Source organism: Aphidius gifuensis, linkage group LG2, assembly GCF_014905175.1.
Source record: "Aphidius gifuensis isolate YNYX2018 linkage group LG2, ASM1490517v1, whole genome shotgun sequence".
Taxonomy (NCBI): Eukaryota; Metazoa; Arthropoda; class Insecta; order Hymenoptera; family Braconidae; genus Aphidius; species Aphidius gifuensis.
Genome location: NC_057789.1, coordinates 19,865,365 through 19,879,887, shown reverse-complemented (window position 1 = coordinate 19,879,887; position 14,523 = coordinate 19,865,365). Strand labels below are relative to the sequence as shown.

At 29.0% G+C, this 14,523-nt stretch overlaps 1 pseudogene; it reads left to right on the top strand.

The window, feature by feature from the left end:
• Positions 1–9,654: 9,654 nt before the first annotated feature.
• Positions 9,655–10,592, top strand: LOC122850493 (annotated as a pseudogene).
• Positions 10,593–14,523: the final 3,931 nt, after the last annotated feature.

Genomic DNA, 14,523 nt, shown 5'->3' with positions numbered 1-14,523 from the left:
TGAATGGTTAAATAAAGAAGCAATACAATAAATTTTAAATGATCATATTTATTTATTCATTTATTAATCACCACAGTAATCCTTAATTACATTATTTTAAACATTAATATTGACATGCACATATCCAATGGGGCATGAATTTTTATTTATTTATTTATTCATTTACATTATTTTTATTCATACATTTATCTACATACTTATTCTACATCCATCGGTATATCGTTTGAAAATTTATTAATAGTATTATCATAAATATCACTGCCATTAACATTTGGATACCAGGGTAAAGTATCTGTACTATTGGCAATCATTTTTCGTTTATCGTCACCTGAGCTTAAAGCTAATTTTTTTTGTTTGATTGTTGTCACTACATGGCGTTTAGATTGAATCAAATTTTGCTCCCAGAGAATATTTGTATTATTAAATAAACAATGTTTAAAATCGTCAAATGTTAGAGTCTGCAATGCAGCCTTTTTTACACCCTTTGCTTTTGATTGTATTGGATTTTTTTCAACTAATGCTCGAGTAGAATACATTTTAGCCCTTAAACCAATAAATTCTAATAATATCTTACCACCAAACTCATCTTTCATTAGACCAATCTCTTTATTATTTAATTGTATTATACCAAACGGATTCCCTTGTTGATAATTCGATGTATCAAATTTATCCGAATCTCTTCTTATAATTTTGTATACATCATGATCTTTTATACCACATATAAGTGAATCTGTTCCGGGTCGAACCACATGTCTGTCGGTCCCAGACTGACCGGATTTTTATTCTTTTTATTTTTTAAACAAAATACAATAAGTTGATAAGTTTTAAACATTACTCTGTTTTTTATGGCTACTTCGTGAAACGACAAACTTTAGAATAACATATGACTAACACTTTGATTTTATATTTTTTCTGAAATACTTTAAACAACGATTTAATTTATGTACTTTTAATAGCTTTTTTACAAACTTGAATATTCCCACACATGGTCAACTCATGCATAGATTTTTGAGTAAAAATCACGTAACAAATAAAACCATAAACTCAAGTTTCTCTTTGGTGCTATTATAACACATTTTTTAAAATATTATTCGTCAAGAATTAGAGAAAATCTCACATCTGTCAAACAACTGCACTAACGTATTTTCGATACATAGAATGATCGTAAAATCGACATTAAAAAAGTAAATTTATAACTATTTAAAATAAAATAAATTCATGAAAACGTCTTGGACTTTCCGGTCGTAAAATCTATATTTTTTGTTTACACATGGTACTTTATGCCACCCTTTGGACCACACAAGGCCCAATTTTATGTCTAAAAATCCCACCACCTACGCCTAGTTTTTTAACCTCTCTTGAACTAATTTTTGACCAAATAAAATTAATTTTTTAACTAAGTACACACCCATTTTTTGGACTTAACAATTTTCAACAAACTGAGAAATCAGTTGCTCTTCAACACTCGTTTACGTAACATCTCTAATTAATATTGATTCGCGTACAACGGAATTTCTTTATAATTACAATATAAAATAGTAGTGTCTGTCCATGACAACACTTTTTAGAGTCAACTCAATAAACAATATATAATACAATTAATTATAATTTTAGTGAAATATTAAAGTGAATATTAATAGAATTTAAGCCACAGTGTTTGGATTTATTTATAGTGTTATTCCTATTATTTCAAGTTACAACCTATCCTCCACATCCTTTGATAGCCCTGTATCAAACATAAGGCCTTACAACCCTTGTGAAATTATCGTGGTATATTTGGATACGTGGTGCGATACAGAATCTGTATCAGTATAATACAGCGTTGCCAACCATACCATAATTATGGTATGTTTACCATATTTTGATCTTCCATACCATATACCATAACGACTTTACCATATACCATAATTTAGTTGTAATGCTGATAGTGAGAGAACTTTCAGTAAAATTAACTTGGCTAAAACAAAAATAAGAAATAAATTAGCTGTACCAACAATGCGTGGAATATTATTAGCTAGTCAACATGTTATTTCCAATTGAAATTGCATTAAATTTAAGCCATCCAAAGAAATGCTTTCACGTATGACTACAAGTACTTTATATTATAAACCAAATGTTAAAGAAAAAGAAAATTATATTAATGATGATGATGATGAGTTATCGGGAGTTTCGTTTGATACAAACTAAATATTTTAATTAAAAAAAAAATTAAACAATATATATTGGGTGCATTCCTTTAATAAAAAATTTTTTTTCGTTTTGCAATTTCGCCCTGTAATACCGACTAAAAACTAGAAACAGAAAAAACGACAAAAGTGATAAATTTCTCTATGCAATATTCCAGGCTTTACAGTTTACGATAATGTGTGGTATGAGCTATGTGACAATAACAAACAATCACAACAAGTCAATTTTCTATTTATTTCAATTTGATATAAACATTGAACAGTTATCCATCTAATAATTGGAAGCCAAAAAAAATAATGTCATGTGCCAGTACTGCCACTACACGAAACAGCTTTTTCCTATAAAATTTTGGCCGGTATTACAGGGCGAAATTGCAAAACGAAAAAAAATTTTTTATTAAAGGAATGCACCCATTGTTTTTTAATTAAAAATATATTTTACATTAAAGAGTACTAAAATTCATATGATAAAAATTAAAAAAAATTAATATGAAAAATGTCATTATTAATAAATAATTATATTAATAAAAATAAGTAAATATGAATAAATAAATAAATAATAAAAAAAAAAAATTAATTGCATGGTTTCATTTAATTTATTTCAATAAAAAATTTAAAATTTCCTTTTTTACCATAATGGTATCCATTTTACCATATTTTCCCCTCCTTCATACCATATTGCTGTTTTTAGAGTTGGCAACGCTGGTATAATACGACTTTACACAATTTGGAAATACCTTATGCAAATAATTATAAACAAAATCATAAATATAAATTTTCGATGTGTCTAATACAGCCATACCAGCATATATCGGCTTGTCAAATAAAACTTTCATTCTACTCATTTCAATGACAGTCATACCACCTATAATATCGGATCCAACATAATTAGGTTTAGCTATTAAAGCCTTTGCCCCATAACGACCCTCAGCTTGTGTAACAATTCGTACATCTCAATGTCTACGGCAATCTTCCATTAATTTACCAAAAACAAAATTATTTGGTCCTTGAAATATGCTACTTGAAATTCATTTGTAGCTTTTTTACGCAGATCGGTATTTAAATCAATATATTTTTTTAACCAGTCTTTCTGTTGGAATTTTAAAACGCGATGATTTTAAGTTAATTTCAAGCCTAACTGCAAGTACATTTGTAAATTTCGATAATGAACAATATACTTTTTCTTGGGATAAAATGTTGTTAATAATTTTTTAAATTTTGATGTTGGGTGTGGTGGTAGATCATGTACTGGTGCTAAGGGTAAATCGCGATGTTTATTGGAAAATTCTGGGCTATATGATAAATTAACTTCTAGAATATAACCCCATTCTGCATCTACAGCAATTGATTCTAGTGAATTCAAATCAAAATTTTTATCCGACTGAAAATTGGCAAAAGGTAAATGTGTTCTCATTGCACCACCATACATATTGTTGACATCATAGTACATTAAATCATATTCTGGCATATTAGGGTTAAATGCATCACCCATATATGGATTATTTGCAAGCCCATGACGACTCGAACACTGAACTAGCCCACCACGAATCCCACCCTCAATAAACAACATCATCTCTGGATCAGATCAGTCGATAATTCTAATTCTACTTGTGTAATTTTTAACATTGCTTGCATTGATAATGATGGGCTGGTTAAAAAATGTAATGGATCAAGTCATCATGAATATTTTGATATAGTTCTTATTTTAAATGTATTCCAAACTTTGCAGGCATGCTCATAATCAACATCACTAATATGAGAATTATTTAATATAGAAAAGAAGTCATTTTTAGATGGTAAACTTGGTCTTTCTAATTTATCAAAATCAGACACATATTCATATGGAAATGTCCCTTTTTTCGTAACTAAATTGAATTTATTAATATCTGGATAAAATTGCTTGGTTATTTTTTTATCACAATCATTTAAGTAAGATGATAACTTGTCAATGCTTGATGGCATAAACCTAAATGAATCAATAAATCTAAGTTGGATCCTAGTTCCTTTTACATACTTTGTAAATGAAATATATTTCTCTCTATTTACTGGGAGTAATTTAATGTTGCCTGGAAATCTAGTAGCTAATTTTACAATTAAATGGTGTGAATCATACCCACTCATATTATGACTTACACAATTAATTATACATGACTCTTGATAATCAATGTTACATGTACGATGTGCGGCACCCCGATAAGTTTTTTGAAAATGATGATGGTCTCTTACTTTTGGATTCTTGATGGTGAATTGCTTCTTGCAGAATAATTTAATTGTCAATTCTTCATCTAAATTTGTTGACTGAAGCACAATTACACAACCACTTGAAAAATATTTAGTTTCTATTGTTATTTCTTCACTTTTCACAATTTCATATTTACATGATAAAATTGAATTAATTTTATATCCATTTTTTTCTGTTAATGCACACCTCACTTTTTCAATTAATAAACTTTTACAATTATTTAAAAAACTAACTATATCAATATGTCCTAAATTTATGATTGCACCTATTGTCAAGTCATTGCTGGATACTTTTTTAAAGACATTATGCACATGCCAAAATCACCAGCAGTTCAACTTTTGGATTATAAAATAATCCTTGAAATGTTCATCTGACATTTTGGCAACGGAGAAATTTTCGGATTTCCATGGAATTTTCACTTCACACAATGTTAAAGTCTGGCATTGGAATAATCTTTACACATCTTCAGTACACCTGTATGTACTGTTTTATAATCTTTGATTTACACATATGGGGTTTTCAGTTCAGACAAATTTTTAAACCAATAGAATTTCAGGGTAAGTTGTGGGAGAAGTCAATTTTGTCTGTATATAAAGACGTACATTTACAATATTCAACATTAAAATCGAAGTCACAAAAATTGAAGGTTCAACATTCTCAAACTTGGTAAGTAAAAAATTATTAATATTCTCTCTAAAAATTCTATATTTACTGTGTAATATTTTCTTATTGTACAATCAGTTTTCTACTTGATACCAATTGATGTGAATTTTTTACTTATAATATTAATTTGCAATTTTAAACATTTTAGCTTAAGATTCATACTGATGCATTGATACCAATGGTCAGCTTTGAGTTACGCTGTCGAGAACGTGTGGAAGAGGGAAGAGCTTTGCTACTATCATTATAAATATGTGAATGAAAAATAATTCTAATTACTTTGTTACAGGTGGCTTTGAGCTTAAACGTGATTAATATGACGGAATGAGAATTGATATACGTAAGTATTTGCTATGTACTTTATATAATTATTATTATTGTTATTATTATGAATATGTAGTAATAGTTGAGTAATTTTGAATTTTATTTGTTATAGATCAATTAGCTGGGACTGACTGGAGGGATCAAGATGATAGAGCACTTGCAGACCATGATGCTCCATACAACATCACATCTAATGGTAAATTTCATTTTATTTTTATTGAATAAATAATTTGTAATTTAATTTTATTCATTCATCTTGTTTTATAGGAACTTTCCAAATCACAAAATCACCAATGGGTCGAGCATTAATTGTATACAGTAAGTATCAATTAATAAACAAACACTTCTTAATTTCATGTATATTTATTATTGTTTTATTTGAATTTTCGTTTCATTGCAGAAATTACACCCCCGCGGCATTTTTGGGATGGCCATCTTGATGGTGTCATATCAGACGAGGAGATGGAGGAAGATGAGGATGACAATGAAGAAATAATAGAAGTTGGAGATGAAGATGGTCATGCTGATGAAGGAATTGGTGATGAAATTATTGATGTATAACAATAACAGTATTAGAATTCAAATAAAAATTATTAAATCATATTTATACATGACTATGCTTCATTTTTATATTTTAATACAATTTAATTTCCATAGCATTCCTCGATTATTTATTTATTTATTTAGTCATTTATTTATGTTTTTTAAATGAATAAGGCTATCCGCACCATTTTCCGCATAAATAACGCCAGCTTAAAGTATAAATAAGGCATAAATAAGGCATTTAGGGAACTGAATATCCCTAGAAAAAAATAAATTCGCACCATATCTAAAATCGTTTGAGCACCACCATTTCATATTTTAACGCAGATATACCGTTCGGATACAGTAGTTTTAACGTTTAAATACCGTACATGTAAATTTCATTTAACACAAAAATAACGTACATATAAAATATATCTAACGCAACAATAACGTACATATAAGATATATCTAACGCAACAATAACGTACATATAAGATATATTTAACGCAACAATAACGTACATATAAAATATATCTAACGCAACAATAACGTACATATAAGATATATCTAACGCAACAATAACGTACACATAAAATATATCTAACGCAACAATAACGTACACATAAAGTATATTTAAAGCAACAATAACGTTTTTGCAGCATAAATAACGCAATCATAAATTACTTGTCATGTTGTCTTCTAGGATAAATAATAAATATAGTCTTGAACAAGCTTTGTTGATGTACCAAGTGGTACAAAAACATTATTTGAAGTTAAAAAATAAATAACAGTAACAAATTCATCTAGTAATATCAGCATAATTTTTATTAACACACAAAACATTTTAATAAACTTTAATTTTTTAATTATTTTACCAGAAAAAAATTATCAATCCATTTATATTTTATTAATGATGATATACTATCCTATATTTTCATTTAATAAACAGATAAAAGATCATCATATGATGCTCATGCTTGTTTCTTTAACTAATGTTTGGCTTCATGATTGCAAGTAAATTTAAATTTTTTTTTTTTTTTATCACTTATGATTTTTATTTATGTTAAGTGTTTTTTTTTTTTCTTGATAATTGTGCATTTACTTTCTTTAATACCTGCACGACCAATTTTTCTAGTTTGTGGTGGAAGAACGATTTTTTTATATATCATTGTATCATTTTCTATGGATAAATTTGCAAAACTACTATCCATATTCATAAATGGTTTTTCTTTATCAACAACAATATTTTTTGTCCACATCTTTTCAATTGATTTCAAATGATTCAATTCATAATTAATACTTTTATCATTTAATTGGCTTATTTTTCTATTTATGTTTTCTATCACCTTTTTAATAGACATTTTTGTTTTAGCTTCAGTCAGTACTTCGTCTTCATTATTATTTTCTTTTTGAATGTTGTTATCTATATTTTTTAGTATTAAATAGCGTGTCTTTAATTTTTCACCAACACAGTTGTAAGCCATATAAAATATATTTTTTAATGTCCAATGTAAATCAGACAGCTTCTCTTTTCTATTCATTTGACTGATTGATGGGCCATGATGTAGTTCCACTTTTGCTCCACTTTGTGTATTATTTTGTTTTGATTCTGTTGCAAAACGACACCAACGAGTACACAAACTTTTTGTAAACAATGGTAAATTAAATAGCTTACATACAGCCAAAATATGTCTGCATATTAACAATTGTGCAATCCATTTCGAGCAACCACAGCTATTTGGTGTCACGAAAATTGTTTCTTTATTTGTTATTATTTTACATTTTTTTATTGAACTATTAACAACTTGCAATTCTACTGAATGATAATTTTCGAGATCATACTTAACTTTTTCATATGCGAATGGTGTAAGATTATTTTTAAAAATACCAAGGACACTATTGCTGTCTACAGGATTTGCATCAATTTTCATGTTCAGCTGAGCTCTTTTAAGTCGTTGATGATCCTGACGAAACATCAACCAAGCACATAAATTTTTTAATGCACTTGTTAATGTATCATTGGGTTTTAACCATTGAGGATTTTTCAACTTGGAATTATTTGACTCAACTCTATTGTTGCTGAAATTACCAAGGTTGACCACTCGATTCATGCCATAAGTTGTCCACTCAAGCCTTATAGAGTGCCAATTATCATTAAAATAATCTAGAAGTTTTTCGTTTCCTTCAGCAATTTTACAAAACTGTTTATACAGCTCGTCGTATTGATGTTCTGTGGTACTATCACTCATTTTATTCAAAATTTCTAAACACTCGTCGACTACAATACATGAAATTTTCATTTTTCTAGTAGTGATGTTGGTCTTAAAAGTTTTTTTTGTATGAAATTTGCATAACAATGTACTGGTGTGTGGAAAAACTTGATTGATAACTGAACGTTCACTAAGGTCTTTATCAGTCATAAAACTCTTGATTTTTTTACAAACTTCTTCACCGTGACTTTTTTTAAAAACATCAAATAACCATTTAAGAGTTACGAGTGTCTCATTAGCAAGAATTCCTATGCCAACAAATTGTGTTTCACCATAGTTATCTTCAACACCAAACAACTGCAGCACAAATTTACGTTTAAACAGTTTATAAGTACCATCAGTAAAAACAATTTCTGGAAATCTTTTCATATCTTCAACCATCGAGTCTGTTACAAAATACAATCCTTGAAACATACCATTTGAATCATAAACATAAACATCAGCATCTAAAATATATTAAAAAATTAAAATGTACTCGTTAATTTGTATTTAATTGCACAAAAAAAATTGAATTTTTAAAAAAACTTGTTTATGAAAATTTAAAGCTAATTAAATATCTATTTATGTATTTCAAGAAATGAGAAGAATCCAATCACCACTTGGTACCAATAAACCAAGTCATCTATGATAATCTGTTACGTCCCTAGTAGAAATATTTCTCCGCCGTTACTCCGGCTTTTTCCAGCATTACTCCGGCTTTCTCCGGCATTACTCCGTTTTTGGCCCATTTCCGGAGAAACTACTCCGGCATGAGGTTGGTGGCGGAGAAATTACTCCGGCATGAAATTGATGGCGGAGAAATTATTCCGGCATGAGGTTGATGGCGGAGAAATTACTCCGGCATGAGATTGGTGGTGGGAAAATTACTCCGGCATGGGATCGATGGTGGGGAAATTACTCCGGCATGAGATTGATGGCGGATAAATTTTTCCGGCATGGGATTGATGGCGGAGAAAATATTACAATTGTTATTAATAAATACTATTTTTGAGTAGACAAACTAGAAGTATTTTTCATCGGTTGAACATTTTATAATTAGACAATCTATTCTTTTGTGTTTTTTTGGTTCATGGAGAACCACATCCAACCCCGCAAATACACATGCTTTATAAAAAAAAAAAATTGTCAAGTTCGCTCACACATTTATAATCTAATCCTCACCGAGTCGCCGGACGGCTGCCAGAAATACCACCTCTACTGCTCACCATCGCTACTCATATGCATGTGTGCGCCACTGTAGCATAGAAGTGGAAGCAACGTAGATTGTTTTTATTCATTATCTTGTTAAAAGAAAAAAGTTGTAGTGTTGTGCCCTAGTATATAAGGCAATGGAAAATCATATCAATAAACAAATAAAATAATAAAAAAAGCCATATTGTGCCCCGGGCTAATATTAAAACACTCAGAATAAATGAATTCTGCTTGGATAAATTTGTGGTTCAGCAAAATGGCAGCAGCCGACTCACCAACGGACGACAGTCTTTATCCAATTGCAGTTCTGATCGATGACTTATAAAATAAAAATTTACAAGTAAGTACAATAATTATTATTTTTCAAATATTACCAAAGTTTTTTATGTTTAAAAAAAAAAAATAACTCGATCTTAGTCAGCAAGTGTTTGTAACAATGAGGTTATAACTGGAGCGGTTTTTTTTTATATTAATTTCATCATATCAGTTGACTTAAAATTTGTTTAAAATGTAAATATGATGAACATTTTATTTTATTACAATTAATGAATATATTTTTATTTTATAGCTGCGATTAAATTCAATCAAAAAACTTTCAACGATTGCCTTGGCACTTTGTGCTGAACATACTCGTTGTGAGTTGATACATTTTGTTCCATTGGTACAACGTTTGGCATCTGGTGATTGGTTTACGTCAAGAACATCGACATGTGGTTTAATAAGTGTATCTTATCCACGTGTAAGTAGCAACAATAGCTGAATTAAGAAATCATTTTTGTAATTTATGTCAAGATGATACACTAATGGGGCGACGTTCAGCATCATCAAAATTGGGAGAATTTGCGAAAGTTGTTGAAATTGAGTATTTAAAATCTGATTCAATTCTAATGTTTGTTATACTTGCACGAGATGAACAAGATTCTGTTCGTGTATTAGCTGTTGATGCATGTGTTAGTATATTGCAACATTATTACAACGAGAAGATGTTGAACAACGTGTTATGCCAAAATTACGTCAATGTGCTGCTGATTTATCATGGCGTGTACATTATATGATTGATGATAAATTTATAGATCTTGGAAAAGCAGTTAATTATAAACGTACCACATTCCGAAAATATAATTTTAGTTTTTCTGAGTCATTAAATGTGATGGTTAGTTTAAATAAATATATTTGATAAAATTGATGAACATATAACATTTCTACATTGTTTTTTAGTAATCTCATGCCGAATTAATTACTCCGGCATTAATGTTATGCCGGAGTAATTATTCTGGCATAAGATGAATGCTGAAGAAAATGCTTCGGCATAAAACTAGTGGCGGACTAATTTTTCCGACATTACTTTCATGCCGGAGTATTTACTCCGCCATCAATCTCATGGCGGAGTAATTTTTCCGCCGTCAATCTCATGCCGGAATAATTTTGTCGGCATGAAGTTAATGTCGGAAAAATGAATCCACCACTAGTTTTATGCCGGAGTTTTTTCTCCTTCACTGATCTAATGCCGAAATAATTTCTCCTTCACTGATCCCATGCCAGAATAATTTCTCCGGCACGAATCCTATGCCGGGATAATTCCTCCGCCATCAATCCCATGCCGAAATAATTCCTCCGCCATCAATCCCATGCCGGAATAATTTTGCTGGCATTAATCCCATGCCGAAACAATTTCTACGGCATGAATCTCATGCCGGAATAATTTCTCCGCCATCAACCTCATGCCGGAATAATTTCTCCGCCATCAACCTCATGCCGGAACAATTTCTCCGCCATCAATTTCATGCCGGAGTAATTTTTCCGCCATCAACTTCATGCCGGAGTAATTTTTCCGCCATCAACCTCATGGCGGAGTAATTTCTCCGGAAATGGGCTAAAAACGGAGAAATGCCGGAGTAATGCCGGAATAATGCCGGAGTACTGCCGGAGTAATATTTCCACCAGGGGTATTTTGTTGCTAATTTAATTACAAAAGACTTTTATGATAATAACTTAATAAGAAGTATGAGTATGTTATTGTCATTATAAATTTTATATTATATGTATAAATTATTTTATTATAGTTAGAATCAAGTTTCATAGCTTTTTGACCGGATTGTTTCATGTACCAAGTAGTAAAGCTTCTCTTTTATATATTATAAGTTTTTAACTTTCTTGCTTGATTTAACAAGTGTTATACACATTATGTTACTTTTCTGAATACTTTTTATTTTTTATATATATAATCTATCAATGAAAGTTCTTTTTTTTCAATTAATGAAAAAAACATATTACTATTAAATAGTGTTGCAAAAATCATACAGTAATAAAAGTTCAGAGAATTGTAGAAAATACCTACTTTGCTCTTCATTGAGAAATTTCAATGCTACTTTCAAAGTATCATCATCAGCATTCCGTAATTTTTTGATAACATTATCAAGATCTTTTCGATATATATTTTTTTTTGTTGTTCTTTGTAATTTTTCTCTTATGCTTCGTTTTTGACATCCCATAACATAATACTCTTGAATAATGTTTTGTTCAGCCTCGTTTAGCCTTCTATTGATAGACAATTCATTTCTGTATTCCGAAAATGTAAATAATAAATTAATACCACCAACATTAATCCTAACCTTCTCACAAATGATTGATAAATTGTTTTTTCATAAAAATAAGTATATATATGGGGCATTCCAAGTCAAATCACCGAGTCATCGGCCTGACCCCTACCGATTCACTTGGAATTTTTTTTCTAGGTGTATTTTGGACCAAAAAACGAACTTATTTTTTTTCAATTTTTTTCCACCATTTTTACACTATAAAATAATTTTTTTTTTCCTACTATCGAGTATTTCTCAAATTAGACCAGGTTTAAAATTCTGAAATTTTTCCCATATCATCTCGAGGTAAAAACAAGTCACCCATAAAATTTTGGGAATGGGCCGATAATAATTACTAGTTTTTTTATAACTGATTGAAAAAAAATTTTTTTACGAATTTTAAAAATAGAAAAATTTAATAATGATTTCTTGTAGAGAAATCAAAAATAAAAATAAATGATATCTCGATGAATTTTGTTTTTCCCTATATTTAAGGATGGAAAGATAGAAAAACTGCGATGCTTAAAATTCAATTTTTGAAGCTTTTACCCTCGAAATATGGAAAGAACCTAAATTTGCCCAGATATCATTTATTTTTATTTTTGATTTCTCTACAAGAAACCATTATTAGATTATTCTAAAATTAGATTATTTTAAAATTGGTAAAAAAAGTTTTTTTTAATCAGTTATAAAAAAATTAGTTATTATTCTCGGCCCATTCCCAAAGTTTCATGGGTGACTTGTTTTTACCTCGAGATGATATGGGAAAAATTTCAGAATTTTAAACCTGGTCTAATTTGAGAAATACTCGATAGTAGGAAAAAAAAAATTATTTTATGGTGTAAAAATGGTGGAAAAAAATTAAAAAAAAAATAAGGTCGTTTTTTGGTCCAAAATACACCTAGAAAAAAATTTCCAAGTGAATCGGTAGGGGTCAGGCCGATGACTCGGTGATTTGACCTGGAATGCCCCATATACTGTTTTATTTATTGAATAATTATGAGAGATTAACTAGCTATTTTTAAAGTAATAATAACGTTTTTTTAAAGCAAAAAAAAAAAAGATTATAGAATAGAATTTTGTTGTTGATGTTTATGTAAAATATAAATTAAGAACTTAAATAGCTTAATTTGTGAGTAGAAAAATACCTCGAGTCCATCATGATTAGTGTGATGGTCCATTAATTTTCGAAGAACCAGTTCATTTGTTTTTGAATCAACAGAAAGATAGATACTTGCTTCACAGCCTCTTTTCAATGTGCAGTAAAATCAAAAACAATATTATTTAATTAAGCCATTCATTTATTATTCATATTAATTCATCATTTTAGGAATACACAATAAACTATACTGTGTATATATTTTAAATATGAAAAAAATAATTTAAAGGAATGGAATCTTTTTTACATACATATGTATTTTTATGATTAATATACATACTAATATATACTATAAATATATATAATATACATACTAATTATTCAATATATTTATATTTTTTTACGGAAATAATTTTTCAAAGTTTTAAGTTGAACTTACGAGCTTGCTCTTTTTCCAGTTGTTTCACTGCCACGATGTTGTCCATCTATGCAACTGAATTTCACATTTTTGTATTTCAATTTTTTATCCCCCAATAATGTTGTATGCTGTTTCACAAAATCCTGACGTACTTGATTTTGATATTTTTGCAAATTTTGATAAGTAGAAAATCTCTTGCTTTGGTATAAAATTAGTGTTTGATTTTGCATCTATATATATATATATAAAATAAATTTAATTTGATTGAAATTTGTTAAGGAAATCCATAAATTATAATATATTAAACTATTTTAATGACACTTACTATGGAATTTGTTATGTAGCAAATTAATTTATTATTTTATTTCAAGAATTTTATTTTGACTACTGTTTACGGTTTTGTTCATGTCGTAGATAAACACACAATAATATGACTGAACGTGCGATTTTTAGAATTCAAATTCAAAACGTGCTTACTGGCATGGAAAATCTACTATACCGGTGGAGCTTCACCAGAACTGTGTAAGAACGTTGTTTATAAACATACGCAGCGAATAAGTATTAATGTGTTAGAACCTGTTCATTCGTGTCCGAGAAAAAAAAAAATATAAAAGTGAAAAATAAACACTTATTTCACAAAAAATTTTCAATAAGGTAAGGCACTACTTATTTAATTGAGATATTATTCACTTACAAATAACATCATGTTTAATATTGGCACAAAAACATTTATTATATCGTCGTGGACCATATAATCTATTTTATAATGCTTTATTTATATTGTTTACATCAACACTAATGAAGCCTTGATAATTGATAAGTGATTTCACTTAATTAGTCATAGGATTTTCACTTGTCTAAATTAATGATTGAATTATAATTATAACTAGTTTAGATATTTATTTAACATTTTTTTGTTTTTTATGACGTATTAATTTTTTGTCAATTAAGTTTTTTTCGTCACACACTCAGTAAAAAACAAAACACAAACACAAAAGGTCTTGCTCTCAAGAAATAGGGCAGGGGAGC